The sequence below is a fragment of the Lathyrus oleraceus genome, chromosome 5 (genome assembly GCF_024323335.1).
Source record: "Lathyrus oleraceus cultivar Zhongwan6 chromosome 5, CAAS_Psat_ZW6_1.0, whole genome shotgun sequence".
NCBI classification, from domain to species: domain Eukaryota; kingdom Viridiplantae; phylum Streptophyta; class Magnoliopsida; order Fabales; family Fabaceae; genus Lathyrus; species Lathyrus oleraceus.
The window spans coordinates 332150813-332158861 of record NC_066583.1 but is presented as its reverse complement, the minus strand read 5'-3'; positions in this window follow the sequence as shown (position 1 = coordinate 332158861).

Below are 8049 nucleotides of genomic sequence, written 5' to 3'. Positions count from 1 at the left end.
AACCGTCTGCTATAACTGAACAATCACATGTTCCTTTACCTGAACCAGAGCCAGCTAATAATGCAGAACCTTTACGTAATCGATATTCTACTAGAGTGTCTCATCCTCCAAGTTACCTGGAGGATTATCATTACTATAACACCATACATCACTCTCCTAACTCTCCTAACACTAAACCAAAACCTTCCAATGTTGCATATCCCTTATCCTCTGTGTTGTCCTATGATAATTGTTCTCCCTCTTATAAACACTATTTCCTTTATATATCCTCTCATGTTGAACCAAAGACATTTAACCAAGCCAATAAACACGACTGTTGGAAGAAGGCAATGGATGCAGAGTTGATTGCTCTTGAGGAAAAGCATACTTGGCAGGTTGTTGATCTACCTCATGGAAAAACACCCATAGGCTGCAGATGGGTTTACAAAATCAAACATAAGGCAGATGGTTCCATTGAGAGATTTAAAGCCAGGCTAGTGGCAAAGGGATATACACAAATGGAGGGTATTGATTACTTTGACACCTTCTCTCCTGTAGCCAAAATTACTACAGTCAGAGTTCTTTTATCATTATCCGCTGTTAAAGGTTGGTACTTAGAACAGTTAGATGTGAACAATGCATTTCTTCATGGTGATTTACATGAAGAGGTATATATGACTCTCCCTACTGGCTTATCTGGTTATGGTGAATCTAAGGTGTGCAAACTGCAGAAGTCTTTATATGGCCTCAAACAGGCCAACATGAAATGGTACTCAAAACTCTCCACCTTATTTCTCTCACTTGGCTACACATAATCCCAGGCTGACCATTCCCTTTATGTTAAAAAGGTCAAACATGAATTCACTGCACTACTTGTTTATGTAAATGATGTGGTGTTGGCAGGTAATTTTTTGTCTGAGATTCAACAGGTCAAGCATCTCTTGAATCAAAAGTTTCAAATCAAAGACCTTGGTCAGTTGCATTTCTTCTTAGGATTTGAGATTGCTAGATCTCCTACTGGTATTTTTCTTAATCAAATAAAATATGCTCTTGAACTCTTGGAGGATGCTGGTCTCTTGGCAGCAAAACCCTCTGCAGTTCCCTTCAACCCAACCCTAAAGCTGTCTGTTGATGAAGGCAGTGTTTTGGAGGATCCTTCCCTATATAGAAGGTTAATTGGTAGGTTGATTTACCTCACCAACTCACAACCTGGCATTGCATTTGCAGTACAACATCTGAGTCAATATGTATCCAAGCCACGTGCTCCTCATTATCAGGCTGCAATTCAAATTCTCAGGTACCTCAAAGTTGTCCCAGCTAAAGGTATTTTCTTTTCCTCCAACAGCAAATTACAACTTTTTGGTTTTGTTGATTCTGACTGGGCTAGATGCCCTGATACCATGAAATCAGTCACTGAGTATTGTGTCATGTTAGGCTCCTCTTTACTATGCTGGAAATCCAAAAAGCAACACACAATTTCTCGTTCTTCCACTGAGGCAGAGTATCGTGCATTGGCTTATATTACTTGTGAATTACAATGGCTGAATTTTCTGTTTCGAGATTTCTTAGTTCAATTTGAGCAGCCTGCATCTGTGTTTTGTTACAGCAAATCTGCAATTTACTTGGCACATAATCCTACATTTCATGAACGTAGCAAACACATTGAATTGGACTGTCATGTGATAAGGGAAAAGATCAATTCAAAACTTATTCATCTGCTTCCAATCTCTACACATAACCAATTGACGAATATTTTTACTAAACCTCTTCATTTACCATCTTTGAAGAGTAGTTTGGACAAATTGGGAGTTTGTACCATTCATTGCCCAACTTGAGGGGGGATATTAGCTTATATATAGCCTGTATACTGTCCTGATAATTATTCATTCATTTTGTATGTGAATAATGTGAATACAATAAACACCAATCATTTTGCTTCCTTCTAACAGTTTCATAACAATATTCTGTTATTGCTTCTTCTTCTTTAATTTAATTGATCTTGATTCCATTTTCAATATTTTTGTCATTGTTGTATCTTCTTGTTATTACTACATCTCTTTATCTCAACATTGACAATTGTTATTAACATTATTAAATCTTAGTATGTATTATAAATATAAAATCTAGTATTTTTTCTCTAAAAAATAATAATATTTTTATTGTGTCCATGACTCTTTATCTTGACCCCACAAGTTTAATTTCTGGGACGAGGGAGGAAAACTATTGCGTGGAGGAAACAATTACTCACTCCATCCAATATTATAAATCTATCTAAATAAAAAGTAGAAATTTTAAAAAAAATTAGTTGTAATAATAAGTTAGTTGAAAAAAATATGTATTAAGTTTTATAATATTCATATAATTAATGATATCAAACGAGAAAAAAATGTTTTAAATTAAGTGACAAAAGTATGAAAATAAGATCTTATATAATAAGAAGTTCATGTAATTTATTAATATTTAATTATCTATAATTTTTTTTTTGAATTAATTTAACATATAGAATATAAATACCTGCCATTTGAAGGTTGATGTTTTTTTTGACTTAATTAATGTCACAGTCTCTTAATTTAATTTAAAATTTTATTTTAGTCATTTATTTAATAAACACCTCCCTTCAAAATTACTCCGTTAATCGATTTAGTCAATTTATTAACTTTAATTTTAAATGTTTTAGATTAGACAATATCGTTGATTGTCTATCATATATTTTATTGTTTTTTAATTTTAATTATTTGATCTTTTAACAAAATTTACATATTTGAATCTTGAAGATCTATTAATTATAACCGTGCACCGTCAATATAAACCTTCATCCAAAATTCAAAAAATAAAAAGTAAAAAAATTTAAAATTCTAAAACTAGTAAATCTAAACCTCTCAAATTTAAAATAAAATAAAATTAAACATTACAATAAAAAAGCTTAAACACTAACCACTTCCAAATCAAAATAGAATTTAATCTCACACCTAAAATGAGACTATCTTTAACTTTCAAGAGATTTCCACTACAATATAACAATTAAACCATCAACAATTAAACCATCAACACTCTTACTGATTAAATCCATTTGAGAGAATATTTTGGAGATCTCAGCAATTCTTTACGGATCTTAAAAATTTCTTTTTCATTAGATAAGCATTAGATTTTTGAATTTTGCAAGGAACTATCAAATGACAAATGAGATGTAAGAGAGAGATAATATTTAAAAGACACACAAGTCGATAAGAATAGGTTAGGTTATGGGTTTAAATTGTATCTTCATCTTTTCTTACTTGATTTGATATGGTTGATGTTCAAGCTTTGTAAATCAAAAGCTGAATAAAATTAAACTACTAGAAATAATAATGCTATAATATTGTTTCCCCTTGCAAAATAAATAAATAAATACATGAGTAAAACTGCAGACTTGTGCTTGGTTGTGTGGTTCCATTGTGCAGGATCAAAGAAAATTTTGTAGATCAAATTGATGATCCAATAATATTAACTGTGTTCACCATGACATAAATTTGAATTCCACACTCGACCTTTATTTATTGAAGCACTCGATACTGAGAATTTTGAAACATTGGTGGATCCAAGAATGAAAAAAAGCTACAATGGAAATGAAATGTTTAGAATGATCGTTATTCGAAGAAAGATTGATTTTTAGAATTTTAATTTTTTTAGATTTTTTTTAGGTTTTGGATGAAGATTTATGAAGATGGTGATGAAGATGAAGAAGGGGGAAAAGATGAAGATAGGTAAAAAATATTAGATGTTGATAGTGTACTATTATAATTAATAGACTCTCAAGATTCAAATATGTAAAATTCGTTAAAAATATCAAATGGTTAAAATTAAAAAAATTAATAAAACCTATGGTGGACACTCAACCATATTATTTCACCTAAAACATTTAAAGTTAAAAGTTAATAAAATAAACTAAATCGCCTAACAAAATAGTTTTTAAGGAACTAAAACGTAACTTTTATAAAATAAGAGACCAAAGTGAAATATTAAATTAAGTTAAAAGATTAAAAGATGTATTAAATCTTTTTTGTGGGATGTTTGTATGGCAAAGAATAATGACAAAGGTCCAGGTATTAGAGATACACATTCTCAATTTGGCGCTTCTTGTTAAATATAAATAAATATTATTTTATTGTTGTAGCCTTTGGTTTGGTATCCTCTCAATTATATATGAATTTTGTGTGGTTTTATCTTTCTTCAAGGGTAGGACCGAAGGTTTAGATGGACTTTTATGTGGTGGAAGGTGATTTCTTTTAATGGTATTATTTTCCATGATATTTGTGTCTCAGTTGTTAAGGGTCTATTTAAGAATGTGGAAATGGTCATAATACCTCTTTTGAGGAGGACCTCTAGTGAGGCCCATTTCTTTTACGAGCCTGCTTTCTAGGGCTTTGTCTGATCTCTATCCATCATTTTTAGAAGATTGTTAGTTTGGATAAAAGGATCCTGTTTCAGATTTTAGGTGGGGAAGGGTTCTTTTTGTTTCAAATGAGCTTTTGGGTAGAATGATCTCGACCATTAAAGGTTTTTTTTATTCGCTCGAAGAGGATAGATTGAGTTGGTCTCATGGTAAGGACAAAATATTCCCACGAGGGACAACCTTTTTAATTGTCAGGTGTTTGTTGATCCATAAAGGCTTTCTTGTCGTTTTAGGGAGCCTCATTTCTACCTTTTTGTAATTTGTGATGTTGCAATATCTCTTAGGTATAAAGTATTTAAGTGACTAAGCTGGGAGTTGGCTTTACTTAGAAATTTATAGTGTTTTTTTAATTAATTAGGTCTATGAAGATTAAGGCTAGAGTTATAGAACTGGTTTTTTCTTAGTATGAAATTCTATAGTATGAGTTATGTGGAAATCCTAAAATGATGTCATTTTTTCAAGAAAGACATCATCTACATTTGAAGAATTGGTGTATAGAGTTTTATTTTGGTTTGAAAAAATTATATCTTATTAAGATTGTCTTTGTTTCTTGCACCTTCTTCAGATGCTTAACGGACTCCGTCCTATCCTTGAGTTGTTAGTTGTTTTGAGGGTTTGAATTTTCAAATCATGGTTAGGGCTTTAGCGGAAGGTTTTATGGTGTTTTTTTTATTGTTGATGTTGTTGTTGTTGTTGATTTTTTTATTATTACTTATTTTTAGTTTTTCTTCTTTGTTATCTTGTCTTTTGCAGTTCTTTGTAGGTTTTTTATTGTTTATTGCACCACATACATTACTCACCCACCCTGCAGAAATTTTAAACATAACCATAGAACCCGAAAATTAGAATCCTGACGCACCATAACCACTCCAAAAACAAGTGAAAAAATATGTCTGGATATTGAAATTCGAATTCACCCTTTGCTATCAAATGAACTAAACACGTAAACAATTTGTCCTAGGGATGTGTTCGGATATTGAAATCCAGACTCACTCTTTGGTATCACATAGACATAACACAAGCAATTTGTTATATGGGCTTATTCGTATATGGAAATCCATATTCACCCTTTGTTATCACATGGACCAAACACATAATCAATTTGTTATATGGGTGTGTCTGAATATTGAAATATGGATTCACTGTTTGCTATCACGTAGACAGAATACACAAGCAATTTGTTTTAGGGGTTTGTCAGAATATTAAAATATGGATTCAACCCTTTTATTAAATACACAAAATACACAAACAATTTGTTCTAAGGGTTTGATTGGATATTGAAATTCGGATTCACCCTGATTATCACATGCATAGAACACACAAGCAATTTGTTCTACATGTTTGTCTGAATATTGAAATCTTGATTCACCTCTGTTATCACATACACAAAACACACCAATAGTATTAGACATAGAATCTAAAATAATATAAGCTAACATAAATCTTTGTTATCATATACACATAATACAACATAACATAGATATTTGTTAATCTAAATCTAACATGACATCTCATCACTAACAGATGCTTCATCATCTTTAGAATATGCATGGTTTACTACTACAAAATATATATTTCATAACATCATCTTACTATGGCCATTTAGTCAACCGTAGTAATAAATCATTTTTAGGCGTTTTTTTTGTTGTTGCTATTTTAGACATTTCACCATAATCAAACCAAACAACCATAGTGAAAAGTACTCTAGAGTGATAAACTTTAAACCCCTGCACTAGTAATTTTTCTTTTTTGGTTACAAAATAGGTGTGTCACTTATAATATTATATTTATATTAAAATTAAAATACCCTTCACCACGTTTTAAAATAGAAACCGTTGTGAAATGTACCTACATTTCATCATAGTCATTTTTATCAACTGTGGTGAAAAGTATAACCTATATATAAGTGAAAGTTCTCCCGTTCAGGACAAAACAACTGTCTCGCTCATAAAACAAAACCCTAATATCTCTCTCGTGCCTTATCCTAATCTTCATGAACGATTGCATACAATTTCTTTACAAAACTCCAACATATCTTATTTAACTCTTATGGATCAAGGAACAATATTACACAAGACACATTTCTTTAACTTCCCCTTCACATTTTAGATATGTGAGATGTTTCCACATTTTATGTCATGAGTTGTGATATTTTTGATATTTTTGTAAGAATATGTTAATGTTTTTGTTGAGCTATGTTATATGTTGTCGTTTTTGGATAAAACGTTTGTTGTTGTTTGTATTATTGTGAATGTTATTGTTTAACTATATTGTTGTTTTTGTTTAGCACATATAGGTTGTTGTTTGTGTTATTGTGAATTTTATTGTTTAGGTATATTAATAATTTTGTTTAGCTCATACAGGATAAAAAATTTATGTTGTTGTTAAGCTATGTTGTTGTTGATAAAAATTGTATTTTATTGATGGTTTTGTTTTTGTTGATGATTTTGTTTTTGTTGATAAAATTAGGTTGTATAATGTTCTTAAGGTATGCTGTTGTTGATAAAAGTTGTATGTTGTTGATAATTTTTTTTGTTGATAAAAGTTTTATGTTGTTGTTGATAAAAGTTGTATATTATTAATGATTTTATTTTTGTTAATAAAAGTTGTATGTTATTGTTGATAAAAGTTGCATGTTGAGCATGATTTTATTTTATTTTATATAAAAGTTGGATGTTGTTGTTAAGGCATGTTATTGTTTAAGGTAAGTTATTGTGAATGTTGCATTGTTTATGTTTTTGTTTAGGTATGTTGTAAATGTTTGTGTTATTGTAAACATTTTTTACGTTCAGAGAACATGTCATATAAGATGAGATTATTTTATTGTATGTGGTTTGAGTGTTTTTCAACCCTTTACTGAATATATATAACCTTTCAAATTGAATCAGAAAATTATAATAAGATATCTTAAGTTATATGAGAAAACAACTTACATTTAACAATGTTTTACGTGTTTTTTTGCAGTTTATTATTCATATCTTGCTCTTTAATTGTTGAAACTTGATTCAATGCTTCTAGTTATTCAGTTACCACTTCCTTCACCTCTAATTTTGACTATAAAGTAAATAATATTTTGCAAAATGAACTAGAGGTGAAGTAAGTGTTAGTAAAAGAATTAGAAGCATTAAAACACATTCTAACCGTTAAAGCCCAAAATGAAGATAATTGTTTGTATGAAACTCGTACAATTTTGATTAGTGTTTCATGTTCTTCTAATATAACTTAATTTGCCATATTATTGATTTTTAAATCAGATTGAAAGGTTATATGTTTAGTGAGAAGTTGGTGACATAAGAATTTCACATAATTTATAATAAAATCAAGTAAACATATCACCACAGTTAGAATCTAGGAATGAGATGAAATGTTGTGCGCTAAGTCTGTCACCGCGATTAGAATCTAGGACCGTGGTGAAATGTATTGAAATCTGCAAAAATATAGGCGTTGGATATCAAACCCCTGACCTCAACCTTTTAATTCAGTTGCTTTATACAATTGTAATGGCATGTTACAAACTTTTGTGTTTTTACCATGACTAATAGCTCGTGGTGGTAAAGAGGACACAAACAACCACACCCTTCTTTAGCACCGGGAACCATCAGTGGTGGAATCCTTCTCTTTACCGTTGTGAAATGTGT